Source organism: Hyla sarda, chromosome 10 (assembly GCF_029499605.1).
Source record: "Hyla sarda isolate aHylSar1 chromosome 10, aHylSar1.hap1, whole genome shotgun sequence".
Taxonomy (NCBI): domain Eukaryota; kingdom Metazoa; phylum Chordata; class Amphibia; order Anura; family Hylidae; genus Hyla; species Hyla sarda.
Genome location: NC_079198.1, coordinates 51,733,960 through 51,753,673, shown reverse-complemented (window position 1 = coordinate 51,753,673; position 19,714 = coordinate 51,733,960). Strand labels below are relative to the sequence as shown.

Genomic DNA, 19,714 nt, shown 5'->3' with positions numbered 1-19,714 from the left:
GGGTGCAGTTCGTTTCCAAGTTTTGGAGGGCTCTCTGTGGTCAACTCGGAGTCAAGCTGGATTTTTCTTCCTCGTATCACCCTCAGTCCAACGGCCAAGTAGAAAGGGTGAACCAAACTCTGGGAGATTATCTACGCCATTTTGTGTCCTCTCGCCAAGATGATTGGTCAGACTTACTCCCTTGGGCAGAGTTCTCTTATAATTTCAAACAATCTTCCGCCACCAATAAGTCTCCATTTTTTGTGATCTATGGCCGTCATCCTCTGCCTCCTCTGCCTAGGACCTCCGCCCCCCTACTCTGTACCAGCTGTAGAGGACCTCCTTCTGGACTTCACTTTTATTTGGCGAGAGACCCACTCAGCCCTTCTCAAGGCCTCGACCCGTATGAAGCTCCAGGCCGACAAAAGTCGTAGAGCTCCTCCTGAATTCAGTCCCGGTGACAAGGTGTGGCTCTCCTCGAAGTACATCAGATTTAAGGTACCAAGTTACAAGCTGGGCCCTCGTTACTTAGGTCCCTTCAGAGTCAAGAGCCTCATTAATCCGGTGTCCTACCAGCTCCATCTGCCTCCCTCCCTCAGAATTCATAACTCTTTTCATGTCTCCCTTCTCAAGCCTGCTATCTTTAATCGCTTCTCTCCTAAACTTCTTTCTCCCACCCCTGTCACTGGTACCTCTGATATTTTTACTGTTAAAGAAATCCTAGCCATCAAGCTTGTTCGGGGGAAAAGATTTTTTTATGGTTGACTGGGAGGGCTGCGGTCCTGAGGAAAGGTCTTGGGAGCCTGAAAATAACATCTTGGACCGCAGTATCATCCTCAACTTCCTTGGTGCCAAAAAGAGAGGGAGACCTAAGGGGGGGGGGGGGGGTACTGTCACAGCGAGCGCTCCGGTCTTCACCTCCGGACCGGAGCGCCCGCTGCCACGTTCCTCTGCTCCGGGGCCTCGGCGTCTCCCGGTCAGACGTACTGACCGGGAGCGCGGGTCTCACAGTGGCAGGGACGTGGCTAGCGTGGCGGCTGGTCCCTGCTCACGCGCCGCGTCCCTGTTCGACTTACCTGCTCCCCGCGCGGCGCTCTGCTCTTCTGGATCCCGGCGTGCGCGGCCCCGCTCTCTAGGGCGCGTGCGCGCCGGCTACAGTAGATTTAAAGGGCCAGCACACCGGTAATTGGTACGCTGGTTCCTCACCTCCCACTGGCCCTTCCCAATAAAAGGCACCTGCCCCTTCCTGCCCTTGCCGGATCTTTGTGCCTAGTGCCTTAGAGAAAGCGTTCCCTACTGTGATATTGCCTTGCCAGTTGCCGAACCCATTTGCTGCCGTATACTCGCCTGTGAACCCTTGCTTCCTGCCCTGACCTCTGCTATGTCCGACTACGCTCTTGCCTGCTCCCTGTGTACCACGCTATATCAGCTGCCAGAGAGGTCGAGTTGAGGATACGACCTTGTAGTTACCGCCGCAGCAAGTCCATAACACCGTGGCTAGCTTTTTCTGAACTTGTATTTCCTGTTTGAATCAGCCACCCCATCCATTGAAACAAAAGACCTGTGGTTTTCAATCAGGGTGCCTACAGCTGTTGCATTAGTTGCAGATTGATCCCTCTACCCATTGAAGCAGACAGGCTCCCTGTCATCAGCTGACTAGTGAGTCAGGTCTTAGCCGCATTGCAAGCTGGGAAAATTTTGAGACAACAGTCATTTTGTATGCTGTTAAAAATAAGTAGTGGGGTGAAAATCACAGAAGAATTGTGAGAAAACCATCACACACAGGTACAGACACTATATTATGAACTACACTAACTTTGCAGCCCCTGTAGCATAGTCAAATAAAAAAAAAATCATGGAATACCCCTTTAAGGTGAAAATGGGCTTGGTCCTTAAGGGGTTAAGGATCAGAGCATTTTTTGCATAACTGACCACTGTCACTTTAACCCCTTAAGGACCAATGACGTACCGGTACGTCATTGGTCCTGCTCTTCTGATATAACGCGGGGTTACACAGTAACCCCGCGTCATATCATGGCGGGCCCGGCGTCATAGTGAAGCCGGGACCCGCCTCTAATAGCGCGCAGCGCCGATCGCGGCGCCGCGCGCTATTAACCCTTTAGCCGCGCGCTCAAAGCTGAGCCGCGCGGCTAAAAGTGAAAGTGAAAGTTCCCGGCTAGCTCAGTCGGGCTGTTCAGGATAGCCGCGGCTAATCGCGGCATCCCGAACAGCTGACAGGACAGCGGGAGGGCCCCTTCCTGCCTCCTCGCTGTCCGATCGCCGAATGACTGCTCAGTGCCTGAGATCCAGGCATGAGCAGTCATGCGGCAGAATCGTTGATCACTGGTTTCTTATGAGAAACCAGTGATCAACATAGAAGATCAGTGTGTGCAGTGTTATAGGTCCCTATGGGACCTATAACACTGCAAAAAAAAAGTGAAAAAAAAAAGTGAATAAACATCATTTAACTCCTCCCCTATTAAAAGTTTGAATCACCCCCCTTTTCCAATAAAAAAAAAACACAGTGTAAATAAAAATAAAAATAAACATATGTGGTATCACCGCGTGCGGAAATGTCCGAATTATAAAAATATATCATTAATTAAACCGCTCGGTCAATGGCGTGCGCGCAAAAAAATTCCAAAGTCCAAAATAGTGCATTTTTGGTCACTTTTTATATCATTTAAAAATGAATAAAAAGTGATCAATAAGTCCTATCAATGCAAAAATGGTACCGTTAAAAACTTCAGATCACGGCGCAAAAAATGAGCCCTCATACCGCCCCATACACGGAAAAATAAAAAGTTATAGGGGTCAGAAGATGACAATTTTAAACGTATTAATTTTCCTGCATGTAGTTATGATTTTTTCCAAAAGTCCGACAAAATCAAACCTATATAAGTAGGGTATCATTTTAATCGTATGGACCTACAGAATAAATATCAGGTGTCATTTTTACCGAAAAATGTACTACGTAGAAACGGAAGCCCCCAAAAGTTACAAAACAGCGTTTTTTTTTCAATTTTGTCGCACAATGATTTTTTTTCCCGCTTCACCATAGATTTTTGGGCAAAATGACTGACGTCATTACAAAGTAGAATTGGTGGCGCAAAAAATAAGCCATCATATGGATTTTTAGGTGTAAATTTGAAAGAGTTATGATTTTTTAAAGGCAAGGAGCAAAAAACGAAAATGCAAAAACGGAAAAACCTCCGGTCCTTAAGGGGTTAAGCATTAATAACTCTGGGATGCTTTTACTTATGAATTTGATTCAGAGACAGTTTTTTCGTTACATATTCTATTTTATGTTAGTGGTAAATTTTCGTTGATGCTTGCATCATTTGTTAGTGAAAAATTCCAAAATTGTAAGAAAAATTTGAAAATTTAGCATTTGTCTAACTTTGAAGCTCTCAGCTTGTAAGGAAAATGTAAACATGATTCACATATACAATATGTCTACATGTTTGCATGATAAAGTTGACCTGTTTTTACTTTTGGAAGACATCAGAGGGCTTCAAAGTATAGCAGCAGTTTTCACATTTTAAAAAAAATTCAAAATCTGAATTTTTTTACAGAACAGTTCAGTTTTCAAGTGAATTTGAGGGTCTATATGTTGGAAATCCCCTGTAATGGACCCCATTATGAAAATTGCACCCCTCAAAGTATTCAAAATGACATTCAGAAAGTTTGTTAACCCTTACCCAAGGTGGAGGAGAAAATTTAAGATCTTCATTGATCTTCATTACTCTAACATGTTCTTGTAGACCAATTTTATTTTCATTTTTACAAGAGGTAAAATGAAGAAAAGCCACCAAAATGTGAAACCTAATTTCTCTTGAGTAAGGAAATACCTCATATGTGGCTGTAAAGTGCTATGCGAGCGAACTACAGAGCTCAGAAGGGAAGGAGCGACAATGGGAATTTAAATAATTAATTTTGCTGAAATGGTTTTTGAGGGGCATGTCACATTTAGGAAGCACCTATGGTGCAAAAACAAAACAAAAAAAACAAAACATGGCATATTATTTGGGAAACTATACCCAAGAGCCCCCCAAAATTTGTAACTCCATTTCTTCCGAGTATGGAAATACCCCATAAGTGGATGTTAGGTACTCTGTGGGTACACTACAGGGCTCAGAAGAGAAGGAGCACCATTGGGCTTTTGGAGAGAGAATTTGATTGGAATAGAAGTCTGGGCCATGTGCATTTACAAAGCCTACGTGCTACAAGAACAGTGCCCCTCCCCCCCAACATGTGACCCTATTTTGGAAACTAAACCAGGATGTAATTAGAGGTGCAGTAAGCATTTAAACCGCACTGACATTTGACAAAAATTAAATTTTTATTATTTTCATGGACCACTGTTCAAAAAATCTGTCAGACACCTGTGGGGTATAAATGCTCACTGCACCCCTTATTACATTTCGTGAGCGGAATAGTTTCTAAAATGATGTCACATGTGGGGGGTCCATTGTTCTGGCAGCATGGGGGCTTTGTTAACACACATGGCCTCCAATTCCAGACAAATTCACTCTCCAAAAACCAAACTTTGCTCCTTCTCTTCTGAGCCCTGTAATTTCCCCGCAGAGCACTTTACATCCACATATGGGGTATTTCCTAACTCAGAAGAAATGGTGTTACATATTTTGGAGGGCTTTTTTCCTATTACCCCTTGTGAAAAAGAAAAATTTGGGGTAATACCATCATTTTAGTGAAAAAAAATAAAAATTTTCATTTTCACATCCAACCTGTGGGATGTTAAGGCTCACTATACCCCTTGTTACATTCCGTGAGGGTTGTAGTTTCCAAAACGGGGTCATATGCAGGTGTTTTTGTTTTATGTCAGTACCGCTGTAACCAGCAGCCCTGTGCAAATCACTAGTTTAGGCCTCAAATTTACATGGCGCGCTCTCACTCCAGGGCCCTGTTGTGCATCAAAGAGCACTTCACCTCCACATATAGGGTATTTCTGTACTCAGGAGAAATTGTGCTACAAATTTTGGGGGTCTTTTTTTCATTTTACCTCTTGTGAAAATATAAAGTATGGGGCAACACCAGCATGTAAGTGTAAAATATAATTTTTTTTACACTAACATGCTGGCGTAGACCCCAGCTTTACCTTTTAATAAGGGGTAAAAGGAGAAAAAGCCCCCCTAAATTTGTAGCGCAATTTCTCCCGAGTACAGAAATACCCAATATGTGGCCCTAAATATGTGTTGCCTTGAAATACGACATGCGCATTTGAGGCCTATATTATAGATTTTCATAGGGATGGACCCAGATGCAAGCATGGTGCCTCCTGCACCAAAATACCTTATGGCAGTGTTCCCCAAACAGGGTGCCTCAGCTGTTGCAAAACTCCCAGCATGCCTGGACAGTCAATGGCTGTCCGGCAATACTAAGAGTTATTTTGCAACAGCTGGAGGCACCATTTTGGAAACAGTGCCGTACGAGACATTTTTAATTTTTAGGGTGCGTGTATATGTAGTGTTTTACTCTTTATTTTGTGTAGGGTAGTGTTTTTTAGGGTACATTTACACGGGTGGGGGTTTACAACGAGTTTCCCCGTTAAAATTTGCCACAGCTCAAACTTAAAGCGGAAAAATTCACTGTAAACCCCTGCCCGTGTGAATACCCTGTACAGCCTTCAGCTGTTGCAAAACTACAACTCCCAGCATGCATTGGCAGACCGCTGGAGGCACACAGGTTGGGAAACACTGAGTTAGGTAACAGACTACTGCAGTGTGTCCGCACCAGTGTACCTCCAGCTGTTGCAAAACCACAACTCCCAGCATGCATGGTCTGTGCATGCTGGGAGTTGTAGTTTTACAACTGAGTTGTAGTTTTACCTAACTCAGTGTTTCCCAACCAGTGTGCCTCCAGTTGTTTCAAAACTACAACTCCCAGCATGCCGGAGAGCCGAAGAGCATGCTGGGAGTTGTAATTATGCAATAACTGGCAGAGAACAGTTTAGAGACCACTGTGTAGTGGTCCCAAACTGTGGCCCTCCAGATGTTGCAAAACTTTAACTCCAAGTCATGGCATGCTCCAAGGCATGCTGGGAGTTGTAGTTTTGCAACATCTGAAGGGCCAGATGTTACAGAACTACAACTGCCAGCATGCCTGGACTGTCTTGCAACATCTGGAAGGGCACAGTTTGGAGACCTCTGTATAGTGGTCTCTAAACTGTGGCTCTCCAGATGTGGAAAAACTACAACTCCCAGCATGCCCAGACAGCCAAAGGCTGTGTGGGCATGCTGGGAGTTGTAGTTTGGCAACTCCTAGAAGGCAGCAGTGAGGATCACTTGCCTCTGATCTTCTCTGCGATACCATGTCTGTCCCCCCCCCCCCGTCCCCCCCGCTCTGCTCAGACTTCCAGGGGCAGGCAGAGCGGGGATATTAACTTGAACCCCCCCCCACCGCCCTGTGATTGGCGGGTCAGTACTGACCAGCAAATCGCAGGGGATAGGAGGAGGTGGCATCCCTGCCACCCCACTATCCTTCAGGATGGTTAGAGCAGTCTCTGACAGCCCTGATCATCCCTATTTTCCGGGGCGATCGGGTCACCCTTTCAGGTTGCTTCTAGGAACTTCCTGTACACGGCAGTGAACAGAAACGTCCAGGGCATACAGGTACACCCTGTGTCCTTAAGTACCAGGATGTCAGGGCATTCCTGTACGCCCTCTGTCCTGAAGGGGTTAAGATAGGAAACAGGTTGAAAATATGGGTGAGTGAGACATAGGGGATCCTGATCACAAGACCCCATCCTCATCACAGAAGTTCCTAGAAGCTACCTGAAGGGGTGGAGCCATGAAGAGTCAGGGGGAGAGCATTGTCCCATAATAGTAATTTCTTCTCTGATAACCGATTATGACTGCAGGTGTTTCCATGGACCCGAGTCAGCCACCTTTCCTTTATCCAGAAGTATAACTATGCATAATCTCGGTAAGATACACAGGTTTCTTATTTGATAAGTTACCAAATTTTTTCATGTGGATGGAATTATATCATGTAGACGAGCAGACCTAGCTTTATAAACTCTCCATATTGAGATGGTAATATTAGTTTATAAGCCACACCCCCTTCTACTGCAAATGAATGGGGTGTGTCTTATGGGGATCAATGCAATGACATATTGCATATAGCATAGTCTATGGATCTTTCTCTGCTCCACTACTGTTACGCCAAGCGCTCCAGGTCCCTGCTCCTCCCCGGAGCGTTCGCGGCATTCTCCTCTCTGCAGCACCCCGGTCAGACCCGCTGACCGGGAGCGCTGCACTGACACTGCCGGCGGGGATGCGATTCGCATAGCGGGACGCGCCCGCTCGCGGATCGCATCCCAATCTACTTACCTGTCCCGATCCCCAGCTGTCACGTCCCTAGGGCGCGCGCGCGCCAGCTCTCTAAGATTTAAAGGGCCAGTGCACCGCTAATTGGTGCCTGGCCCAATCAGTGTAATTAGCTCACCTGCTCCAGGCCTATATTACCTCACTTCCCCTTATATAATAATTATGCATTAATAACAGTATGCCTGCACCAAGCAATTGCCTCCCGGCTATGAAAGAGATCATAGAAAGAATAACAAATTATATTGTTAAAATTTCATGGGGGGGTGCCATTAAAATTTATCCTTTATTGGTATGCATTAAAATACACCAAATATTATGTGCATGAATTATACCGCCACCTCAAATAATCAAAGGGTGTGTAGGATACCACCAAACAATTACCACAGTTTTGTGGATTTACTAAATACTTAGTATTACTTGCTCTTATGCCTGGGTCAAACCCAACGCGTTTCTGCCCCAATATAAGGGCGTCCTCAGGAGTATTACCCAGAGAATATCAAATAGTTGTATTATAATAAATTGCAAAACATAGTGGCTAAATTCATATATGAGAGGGGCACCCACTCACTCTCTAGAAAAAACAGTAGAACTCCGAGCCCAAGGTACCTATAAAGAAAATATATACATAATCAATATATCTCTTATAGACCATGATCCCTTAGATGGTAAATATTTCTTCAGGTCCCGCACTCACTGGTTTTTGCACCTTGCTCCTGGTACCTAAGGAAAAACACACATAATATGCTGCTTTTTACTTTATCCAAGGTACCTATAAGAAAACCAGCAAGGTGCCACTACTGGGCTACTTATGGTTCTGCTGTTCACGGAAAGTTCCGGTGTAGCGCATACCCGCAGTGGCGGGGAGCGGTCTCCGCATGACTGCTCTCAGCACCCACTGCCGGAGACTTCCGGCGTCTTACGTCATATACCGGAAGCCCGGCGCCGCGTCATCCGGGCACGCCCGCTGATGGCGTCACAGCGGGCGGGTCCTAGTTCCAAACACGGTGCGCTATTGGGCCACGGCAAGAAGGTAAATATAATAGATGCAATTTCGGCCAAAAACCAAGGTGACAGCTACCAGGTAGATACAAAAAGTAACCACACTGTTATCAGTCACTAGGTGAGTGTTTTTTTATGTAATAAACAGAAAAAAACAACAAGGGTATAAAGCGTTGCTAGGCAATGCAGGACGCCAAGGGTGCCAGGTGCCCCGTGTTATAAGAAGGCACAGGGTCCTTGGATCGTAATTGCTACCCGTGGCGTCCTGGAAGATTGCCGTCAGCAACACTGTATAGAAAACTGGTGGCACATATGAACCTATTATTCCATGCTCCCCTAAAGTTCATAAGGAGCAAAGTCGGGTTCACATATGATGTGCATCCACCTCCCTGGATGAGATTCACTTCCCCTTCCCTGCATTGCCGGATCTTGTTGCCTTGTGCCTAGTGAAAGCGTTTCTGTGATTGCCTTACCAGTGTTACCAGACCTTCTGCCGTTACCCTTGACTACGAACCTTGCCGCCTGCCTTGACCTTCTGCTACGTCTGACCTTGCCTCTGTCTAGTCCTTCTGTCCCACGCCACTCTCAGCAGTCAGCGAGGTTGAGCCGTTACCGGTGGATACGACCTGGTTGCTACCGCCGCAGCAAGACCATCCTGCTTTGCGGTGGGCTCTGGTGAATACCAGTAGCAATTTAGAACCGGTCCACCGGTACGGTCCACGCCAATCCCTCGCTGACACAGAGGATCCACCTCCAGCCTGCCGAATCATAACAACGACATGATATAATAATTCCCACGAGGAAACCTAAAGTGTATCTGTCGTCAACAACATTTTCCCTATATAATGTAGATAATTTAGTGCTCTCTGCTGACACCTGATGCCTGTATCAAGAACTGTCTAGAGCAGGAGAAAATCCCCATTGCAAACCTATGCTTCTCTGGACAGTTCCTGACACGGACAGTGGTGGCAGCAGAGAGCACTGTGGACAAGTAAAAAAATAAATTAAAAAAGAAAAGAATTTCCTCTGTAGCATACAGCTGCTAAAAAGTACTGGAAGGGTAAATATTTTTTTAATAGAAGTCATTTACTAATCTGCTTAACTTTTTGGCATCAGTTGATTTAAAAAAAAATGTTTTCCACCGGGGTATCCCTTTAAGTCTTTCTAATTAGTAGCGTACTATATATTATATATTTAGTACCGTATCTTACCAGAGGTAGTTGTGGTTAGAACTGGGTGGGGTTTACTCCCATTTTATATATGTAAAATGCCCATACAATATTGTGTAATGTGATGATCTCTATGCAAAGTAATAAACTGATATCTGAAATAACCTACTTCTGTGACTAAGTTTAATATTATTAAATAACATAATAAGGTATAATTGATTTATATCTGACATCATGTCACTAATATTCTATATATAATATCATCACTTAAGGACCTAGGGCGCACGGCGGGGACCCGACCGGGATGTCTGCTGAAATCATGCAGCAGGCCCCCCCCCATGTCGGCAATTCAATTCAGATTGGCAATTTGCGGCGATTCCGGGTCAATCAGGTCCCCAGTGACCCGTAAAAAAGGGTGACAGTGCTGTCCGAGATGGCACCTATCACCCTTTAGCAGTAGGAGTGAGGTGGCACTGGGAATCAGGACTCCTGCTGTGGGGGTGTCCCTAACGGCACCAGCTCCGCCCCTATTCTGGAGGGCAAGAATGGGTGCCGGGAGTCCTCATCTGGACCTGAGGCCCCTGATCCAGGCATCGGCGGTGGGATCGGGGCCCCAGGAGTGTAGACAGTGTTGGCAGCATCAAGCAGGACCCGGCAGAGCAGCAGCAGGAGGTAAGGCGGTGCCTACTGCTGTTGCCTAGCAACAACTCCCAGCATGCACAAATTATGCCACAGCAGAAGGCACAACTACTACGCTAGTGGGGTGTAAATGCTCACTGCCCCCCTTATTACATTCCGTGAGGGGTGTTGTTTCCAAAATAGGGTCACATGTGGGGGTCCACTGTTCTGGCACCATGGGGGCTTTGTAAACGCATGTGGCCCCTGACTTCCATTCCAAACAAATGCTCTCTCCAAAAGCCCAATGGCGCTCCTTTACATCCACATATGGGGTATTTCCATACTTAGAAGAAATGGGGTTACACATTTTGGGGGGCATTTTCTCCTATTACCTCTTGTAAAGATTGTAAATTTGGGGGAAAAAACTGTATTTTAGTGGGAAAAAAAAAAGATTTCATTTACACATCAGACTTTAACGAAAAGTCGTCAAACACCTGTGGGGTGTAAAGGCTCACTGTACCCCTTGTTATGTGCCTTGAGGGGTGTAGTTTACAAAATAGTATGCCATGTGGGGGTTTTTGTTTTGCTGTTCTGGCACCATAGAGGCTTCCTAAATGTGACATGCCCACCAAAAACCATTTCAACAAAATTCACTCTCCAAAATCACATTGGGGGAGATTTATCAAAGCCTGTGCAGAGGAAAAGTTGTCCAGTTGCCCATGGCAACCAATCAGCTTGCTTCTTTCATTTTTAACAAGGCCTCTGCAAAATGAAAGAAGCAATCTGGTTGGTTACTATGGGCAACTTTTCCTCTGCACTGGTATTGATAAATCTCCCCCATTGTCACTCCTTCGCTTCTAAGCCCTCTAGTGCACCCACAGAACACTTTACGCTCACATATAATGTATTTCCTTACTCGAGAAAAATTGGGTTTCTCCTTTTACCCCTTGTAAAAATTCAAAAACTGGGTCTACATGAAAGTGTAAAAAATTGAGATTTTGAATTTTCTCCTTCACTTTGCTGCTATTCCTGTGAAATACCTAAAGGGTTAACAAACTTTCTGAATGTCATTTTGTATACTTTGAGGGGCGCAATTTTTATAATGGGGGTAATTTATGGGGTATTTCTAATAAGAAGGCCCTTCAAAATTCAGATTTTGAAAATTTTGTGAAAAATTGGAAAATTGCTGCTGAACTTTGAAGCCCTCTGATGTCTTCAGAAAGGAAAAACATGTCAACTTTCAGTTTTGCAGAGTGTCTATTTTAAAACTGCGCAAAAATTTTCCACCTAATTACAGCCAATAAAATGTCAGGGAGACAATGATAAATCTCTTCCTAGTCCCACATATATCACTCTCCACAGTCCCCAATTATATAGTCCTAGGTAGATGAATCTCTCCCCTCCCCTAAGCTCCCCAAAATACAGTCAAATGTAAATAACCTCACTTCCCTCCCCTGAGCCCCCCAACTTCCCTCTCTGTAGCCTCAACATACCATCCCATGTAAATGATGAACTGATGAAGAGGATAAATGCCCCTCGAAACCTGTTGTTTTCATTATAAATAAAGTAACCATTCTCTTATCCATCTGGAACCGTTCTTCAATAATAGTTAACCCCTTCAGGACCAAGCCCATTTTGGCCTTAAGGACCAGAGCGTTTTTTGCACATCTGACCACTGTCACTTTAAACATTAATAACTCTGGGATGCTTTTAGTTATCATTCTGATTCCGAGATTGTTTTTTCGTGACATATTCTACTTTAACATAGTGGTAAATTTTTGTCGATACTTGCATCATTTCTTGGTGAAAAATCCGTAAATTTGATGAAAAATTTGAAAATGTTGCATTTTTCTAACTTTAAAGCCCTCTGCTTGTAAGGAAAATGGATATTACGAATACATTTTTTTTTGGTTCACATATACAATATGTCTACTTTATGTTTGCATCATAAAACTGATGAGTTTTTACTTTTCGAAGACACCAGAGGGCTTCAAAGTTCAGCAGCAATTTTCCAATTTTTCACAAAATTTTCAAACTCGATGTTTTTCAGGGACCAGTTCAGGTTTGAACTGGATTTGAAGGGTCTTCATATTAGAAATACCCCACAAATGACCCCATTATAAAAACTACACCCCCCAAAGTATTCAAAATGACATTCAGTCAGCGTTTTAACCCTTTAGGTGTTTCACAGGAATAGCAGCAAAGTGAAGGAGAAAATTCACAATCTTCATTTTTTACACTCACATGTTCTTGTAGAACCAATTTTTGAATTTTTACAAGGGGTAAAAGGAGAAAATGTATACTTATATTTGTAGCCCAATTTCTCTCGAGTAAGCACATACCTCATATGTCTATGTAAAGTGTTTGGCGGGCGCAGTAGAGGGCTCAGAAGGGAAGGAGCGACAAGGAGATTTTGGAGAGTATTTTTTTCTGAAATGGTTTTTGGGGGGCATGTTGCATTTAGGAAGCCCTTATGGTGCCAGAACAGCAAAAAAAAAAAAAAACACATGGAATACCATTTTGGAAACTAGACCCCTCGGGGAATGTAACATGGGATAAAGTGAGCCTTTATACCCCACAGGAGTTTCACGACTTTTGCAAATGTAAAAAAAAAAAAAAAATTTTGACCTAAAATGCTTGTTTTCCAAAAAATGTGACATTTTTAAAAAGGGTAATAGCAGAAAATAGCCCTAAAAATTTGAAGCCCAATTTCTCCCGATTCAGAAAACATGCCATATGGGGGTGAAGAGTGCTCTGCTGTCGCACTACAGGTCTCAGAAGAGGAGTCACATTTGGCTTTTTGAAAGCAAATTTTGCTCGGGGGGCATGTCACCTTTAGGCAGCCCCTATGGTGCCAGGACAGCAAAAAAAAACATGGCATACTATTTTGGAAACTAGACCCCTCGGGGAACGTAACAAGGGGTTAAGTAAACCTTTATACCCCAAAGGTGTTTCACGACTTTTGCATATGTAAAAAAAATAATAATTTTTTTACCTAAAATGCTTGCTTTCCCAAAAATGTAAAATTTTTTAAAAGGGTAAAAGCAGAAAATACCCCCCAAAATTTGTAACACAATTTCTCTCGAGTACGGCGATACCCCATATGTGATACCCCTAAACTGTTGCCTTGAAATACGACAGGGCTCCAAAGTGAGAGCGCCATGTGCATTTGAGGCCTAAATTAGGGACTTGCATAGGGGTGGACTTAGGGGAATTCTACGCCAGTGATTCCCAAACAGGGTGCCTCCAGCTGTTGCAAAACTCCTAGCATGCCTGGACAGTCAACGGCTGTCCGACAATACTGGGAGTTGTTGTTTTGCAACAGCTGGAGGCTCCGTTTTGGAAACAGTGGCGTACCAGACGCTTTCATTTTTATTGGGGAGGGGAGGGGGGCTGTGTAGGGGTATGTGTATATGTAGTGTTTTTTACTTTTTATTTTATTTTGTGTTAGTGTAGTGTTTTTAGGGTAGAGTCGCACGGGCGGGGGTTCACAGTAGTTTCTCGCTGGCAGTTTGAGCTGTAAACCTCCGCCCATGTGAGTGTACCCTGTACATTCACATTGGGGGGGGGGGGGGGGGAACATCCAGCTGTTGTAAAACTACAACTCCCAGCATGCGCTGACAGACTGTACATGCTGAGAGTTTTAGTTTTGCAACAGCTATAGGCACAGTGGTTATGTATCACTGAGTTTGTGACCTAACACAGTGTTTCACAACCAGTGTGCCTCCAGCTGTTGCAAAACTACAACTCCCAGCTTGTACGGTGCATGGTGTACATTGACTGCTGAGAGTTGGAGTTTGCAACAGCTGGAGGCACACCGGTCGTGAAACACTGAGTTAGGTAAAAAAAAAACTCTGAGTTTCACAACCAGTGTGCCTTCAGCTGTTGCAAAAAACTACAACTCTCAGCAGTCACCGACAGCCAACGGGCATGCTGGGAGTTGTAGTTATGCAACCAGCAGATGCACCACTACAACTCCCAGCATGCACTTTAGCTGTTTGTGCAACCTGGGAGTTGTAGTTATACAACAGCTGAAGGTACACTTTTCCATAGAAAAAATGTGCCTCCAGCTGTTGCAAAACCATAAGTCCCAGCATGCCCATAAGGGAATGCTGGGAGTTGTGGTGGTCTGCCTCCTGCTGTTGCATAACTACAGCTCCCAGCATGCCCTTTTTGCATGTTGGGAGCTGTTGCTAAGCAACAGCAGGAGGCTGTCACTCACCTCCTGCTGCTGCCGGCACACAGGTCAGTCCCGCCGCCGCCGCTCCTGGGGCCCCGATCCCAACATTGATGCCGGGGATCGGGGTCCCCAGCACCCGGGGTGCACGTCCCGCACCCGCTCACGTCCTCCGGAAGAGGGGCGGAGCGGGTTGCGGGAGTGACACCCGCAGCAGGCGCCCTGATTGGTCGGCCGGTAATCCGGCCGACGAATCAGGGCGATCGTGAGGTGGCACCAGTGCTGGCACCCCTGCTGGCTATGGCTGTTCAGGGCAGTCAGAGACGGCCCTGATCAGCCAGTAATTCCGGGTCACCGGGTCACTGGAGACCCGATTGACCCGGAATCGCCGCAGATCGCTGGACTGAATTGTCCAGCGATCTGCGGCCATCACCGACATGGGGGGGCATAATGACTCCCCTGGGCGATATGCCAGGATGCCTGCTGAACGATTTCAGCAGGCATCCGGCTCCGGTCCCCAACCGGCTAGCGGTGGGGACCGGAATTCCCACGGGCGTATGGATACGCCCTCGGTCCTTAAGGACTCGGAATGCAGGGCGTATCCATACGCCCTATTTCCTGAAGAGGTTAATATTTGTTTCCTAATAGCAAACCTATGCTACTCTGGACAGAGGTGTCAGCAGAGAGCACTGTGGACAAGACAAAAAAGAAATTCAAAAATCAAAGAATTTCCTCTAGCATACAGCTGCTAAAAAGTACTGGAAGGATAAAGATTTTTTTAATAGAAGTAATTTACAAATCTGTTTAACTCCTTAAGGACACATGACGTACCGGTACGTCATGTGTCCGCTCCCGATCTATAACATAGCGATTCGGACCCGTGGCTAATAGCGCGTAGCATTGATCGCGGTGCCACGCGCTATTAACCCTTTAGAAGCGGCGTTCAAGGTTGAACGCCACGTCTAGAGTGAAAGTGAAAGCATGCCGGTTAGCTAAGGGAGCTGTTTGGGATAGCCATGGCGAAATCGCGGCATCCCGAACAGCTTACAGGACAGCTGGAGGATCCCTACCTGCCTCCTCGCTGTCCGATCGGCGAATGACTGCTTAGTGCCTGAGATCCAGGCATGAGCAGTCAAGCGGCAGAATCATCGATCACTGGTTTCCTATGAAAAACCAGTGATCAATGATAAAAATCAGTGTGTGCAGTGTTATAGGTCCCTATGGGAGCTATAACACTGCAAAAAAAAAAGTGAAAAAAAAGTGAATAAAGATCATTTAACCCCTTCCCTATTAAAAGTTTGAATCACCCCCCTTTTCCCATAAAAAAAAAAAACATAGTGTAAATAAAAATAAAATTAAACATATATGGTATCGCCGCGTGCGGAAATGTCCGAATTATAAAAATATATCGTTAATTAAACCGCACGGTCAATGGCGTACGCGCAAAAAAAATTCCAGTCCAAAATCGTGCAATTTTGGTCACTTTTTATATAATGAAAAAATTTATAAAAAGCGATCAATAAGTCCTATCAATGCAAAAATGGTACCGATGAAAACTTCAGATCACGACGCAAAAAATGAGCCACCATACGCGCAAAAATAAAAAAGTTATAGGGGTCAGAAGATGACAATTTTAAACGTATTAATTTTCCTGCATGTAGTTAGGATTTTTTCCAAAAGTACGACAAAATCAAACCTATATAAGTAGGGTATCATTTTAATCGTATGGACCTACAGAATAAAGATAAGGTGTAATTTTTACCGAAAAATGTACTACGTAGAAACGGAAGCCCCCAAAAGATACAAAACAGCATTTTTTTTTCAATTTTGTCTCACAATGATTTTTTTTCCGTTTCACCGTAGATTTTTGGGCAAAATGACTGATGTCATTACATAGTAGAATTGGTGGCGCAAAAAATAAGCCATCATATGGATTTTTAGGTGCAAAATTGAAAGCGTTATGATTTTTTAAAGGTAAGGAGGAAAAAACGAAAATGCAAAAACGGAAAAACCCTCGGTCCTTAAGGGGTTAAAGGAGAACTCCAGACCATAAAAAAAGTCCCCCATACTGCCGGCATTAAAAAAATAAAGATGTATATATCTTCCTCCGCTCTCCCGGGGCCTCCGGTAACCGCTCCGATCTCCGCCGCAATACACTTCCAGGTTGCCGGATGAATCAGCCAACCACCAGCCGCAGCACAGTCCGACTCGGCCGGCGATAAGCTGAGCGGCAGTGTGACGTTTTTTGGCCCCGGCCGCAGTTGCCGGTGTAGTGAAGAATTTTGTGTCCTGAAGCGTTTTCACACTGCCGCTCAGCCTATCGCCGGCCAAGTCGGACTTCACTGCGGCCGGTGATTGGCTGATTCATCCGACCACCGGCAACCAGGAAGTGGATTGCGGCAGAGACCAGAGCCGGTTACCGGAGGTCCCAAGGGAGCGGAGGAAGGTATGTACATCTTTATTTTTTTACTGCCGGCACTATGGGGGACAATTGTTATGGTCTGGAGTTCTCCTTTAACTTCCTGGCAACAGTTCATAAAAAAAAAAAAAGTTTTCCACCAGAGTACCCCTCTAGGGTACATTCCCACCTGGCATACATGCAGCATATTCCACGCTGCGCAAACTGCATCAGCAGCAGGAAATACGCTGCGTATTCCTCGCTCACTATACACACAAGGCTTTCTGGCGGCAGCCCTATGCATGCAGTGAGTTTTGGAGGCGGAGCCGCGCGTCACAGTCACGCCAGCACATGGCCCCGCCTCCAAAACTCACTACATGCATAGGGCTGCCGCCGGAAAGCCTCGTGGCCGGCATTTATCATTGTAGGTGTAAGTGAAGCATTTATCACTGTAGGTGTAAGTGAAGCATTTATCATTGTAGGTGTAAGTGAAGCATTTATCACTGTAGGTGTAAGTGAAGCATTTATCACTGTAGGTGTAAGTGAAGCATTTATCATTGTAGGTGTAAGTGAAGCATTTATCATTGTAGGTGTAAGTGAAGCATTTTTCTACACCTTTTTTTGTGTGCTGGTAATGTGTAGGAGCACCACATTTATTAAATGGTTACAGAACATTTGATACATTTTGTGCAGGTCACATTTTCTGAAATTTCTCTCTTCACATACATCAAAAAGCTAAGCTAAGTCTGGGCTGGTGTAGTTTTAGAGACTTTTCATTGGCTTTGTGCCTTTTCACAAAAAGTGCAGTTCATAAAACCCTTCCATATTATGTGTACTGTCAAAATCAGTGGATTACAACTCAAAATCAGCAGAAATGTGTAAAGAAAGAGGGGCAAATAAACCCTGCTTGCGCCTTTTGTAGACACAAAAAACAGTCTAAAGAGTAAAGACAATGATAAATGTCGGTCTGTGTGTATAGTGAGAGAGGAATATGCAGCGTATTTCTGTCTGCTGCCACAAATTTTGCACAGTGTGAAATACGCTGCGTATACGCCAAGTTGGGAACGCACCCTTAAAGTGTTGAGGTTACGCTCAGAGCGTAACACTTCCTGGTGAGTACACACTATTTGTGGTTGGATAATGGAACCTAGAGCGTTGATCTGTTCCTTCTCTCATTTTGAATATACCCATGTAAATGATACCACTTCCATCCCTGAGTTCCTCCAACATACAGTCCCACGTAAAAGCAGCACTCTCCTCTCCAGTGTCCCAATGTAGGTGCCATGTAAATGCATTACTACCAACCCTGAGTCTCTCCAAAATGCAGTCCCATGTAAATGATACCACTTCCATCCCTGAGTTCCTCCAAAATAGAGTCACATGTAAATATCAGCACTCTCCTCTCCAGAGTTTCTCAACCTACAGTCCCATGTAAATATCAGCACTCTCCTCTCCAGAATTCCTCAACATACAGTCCTATGTAAATATCAGCACTCTCTTCTCCAGAGTTTCTTAACCTACAGTCACATGTAAATATCAGCACTCTCCTCCAGAATTCCTCAACATACAGTCCTATGTAAATATCAGCACTCTCCTCTCCAGAGTTTCTCAACCTACAGTCCCATGTAAATATCAGCACTCTCCTCTCCAGAATTCCTCAACATACAGTCCAATGCAATAGCATCACTCCCTTGCTTTTGTTTGTTGGCGAGCCTAGGGGAGGGGGCATAAGCAGGGGAGTGATGCTATTACATGGGACTGTATGTTGAGGGATTCTGGAGAGGAGAGTGCTAATATTTACATGGGACTGTTTGTTGAGGAATTCTGGAGAGGAGAGTGCTGTTATTTACATGGGACTGTATGCTTGAGGAATTCTGGAGAGGAGAGTACTGATATTTACATGGGACTGTAGGTTGAGGAATTCTGGAGAGGAGAGTACTGATATTTACATGGGACTGTATGTTGAGGAATTCTGGAGAGGAGAGTGCTGATATTTACATGGGACTGTAGGTTGAGAAACTCTGGAGAGGAGAGTACTGATATTTACATGGGACTGTATGTTGAGGAATTCTGGAGAGGGGAGTGCTGATATTTACATGGGACTGTAGGTTGAGAAACTCTGGAGAGGAGAGTGCTGATATTTACATGGGACTGAGCATCACTCACAGTTCCACGTAAATAACAGTCTCCTTTACCCCAAGTTCGCGGATCCCACATTATGTCAGAACACTGCAGTGGTCCCCAAACTGTGGCCCTCCAGATGTTGCAAAACTACAACTCCCAGCATGCCTAGACAGCCAACGGCTGGGAATTGTAGTTTTGCAACATCTGGAGGGCAACAATTTGGGGACCATTGCCGGGTACTATCTTATCCCCTGCAACTAACTCGCATAGCCTCATTTTGCTACCTAACCTGCACATGTTCTTTAGTCACATGACTTCAGAATATCACGTTGCTTTATTTTTCTTTTTTAAACAAAAAAAAACTCATTATAATATGACATCCGACACCACGTACAGCCGTTTACGCGTCCTCGTGTGACGTGGAGAACGTAATTGCGTCAGCGTCACGTGGTGCGGATGACAGCGCAGGGTGGGCGGTTGAATCAGGACTGAGGCTGGTTTTCGCGCGAAAGCTGAACGCGCTGTGAAGAACGTGAAGCTGTGAAGAGTCTCCTGCAGGCAGCCGCTCTGTTTTTATTGAGGTCAGGGCTTATATTCTCTTTTATTGATTCTTTCCGTGTTGTGGCTATGTCGCATGATACCTAAGGACATGTTCACACTAACTGAAACTGGTTTACTGCTTCGAAATCCAAATACTTTTGGTTTAAAGGGTTTATCCAGGTTTTTATTTGTTTGTTCTTATGGATCATTCATGCATTAAAATAAAATCCGGTGTCAGTGACTGCTGCAGCCAATCAGCATCCTCAGTGGTAATTGGCATCACTGGGCAGCCATGATAGCCAACGTAAGGAATGTGGCTGCAGATTATGGAGCGTAGCTGACTCAGCCAAAGAAGCCTGAA

General features: G+C 44.9%; 2 protein-coding genes across 13 annotated transcripts in view; one reads left to right on the top strand and one right to left on the bottom strand.

The window, feature by feature from the left end:
• ZSWIM9 (zinc finger SWIM-type containing 9) overlaps window positions 1-19,236 on the bottom strand; it is a 124,410-nt gene extending 105,174 nt beyond the window's left edge. For 4 of the 8 annotated variants that reach the window (XM_056541808.1, XM_056541814.1, XM_056541809.1 and 1 more), the window contains exon 1: window positions 19,103-19,229. The gene's annotated coding sequence lies outside the window, so the exon portion shown is untranslated. Of the gene's footprint in view, window positions 1-19,102 lie in introns of all 8 variants that reach the window. The other 4 variants (XM_056541811.1, XM_056541817.1, XM_056541815.1 and 1 more) reach the window with 4 other exon arrangements.
• The window catches only part of LIG1 (DNA ligase 1), a 268,524-nt gene that overhangs the window by 36,541 nt on the left and 212,269 nt on the right, over window positions 1-19,714 (top strand). Inside the window, exon 1 of one of the 5 annotated variants that reach the window (XM_056541821.1) lies at window positions 19,268-19,394. The exons of the other annotated variants lie outside the window; for them this stretch is intronic. The gene's annotated coding sequence lies outside the window, so the exon portion shown is untranslated. Of the gene's footprint in view, window positions 1-19,267; window positions 19,395-19,714 lie in introns of those variants that run through there. 5 annotated transcript variants of the gene reach the window in all.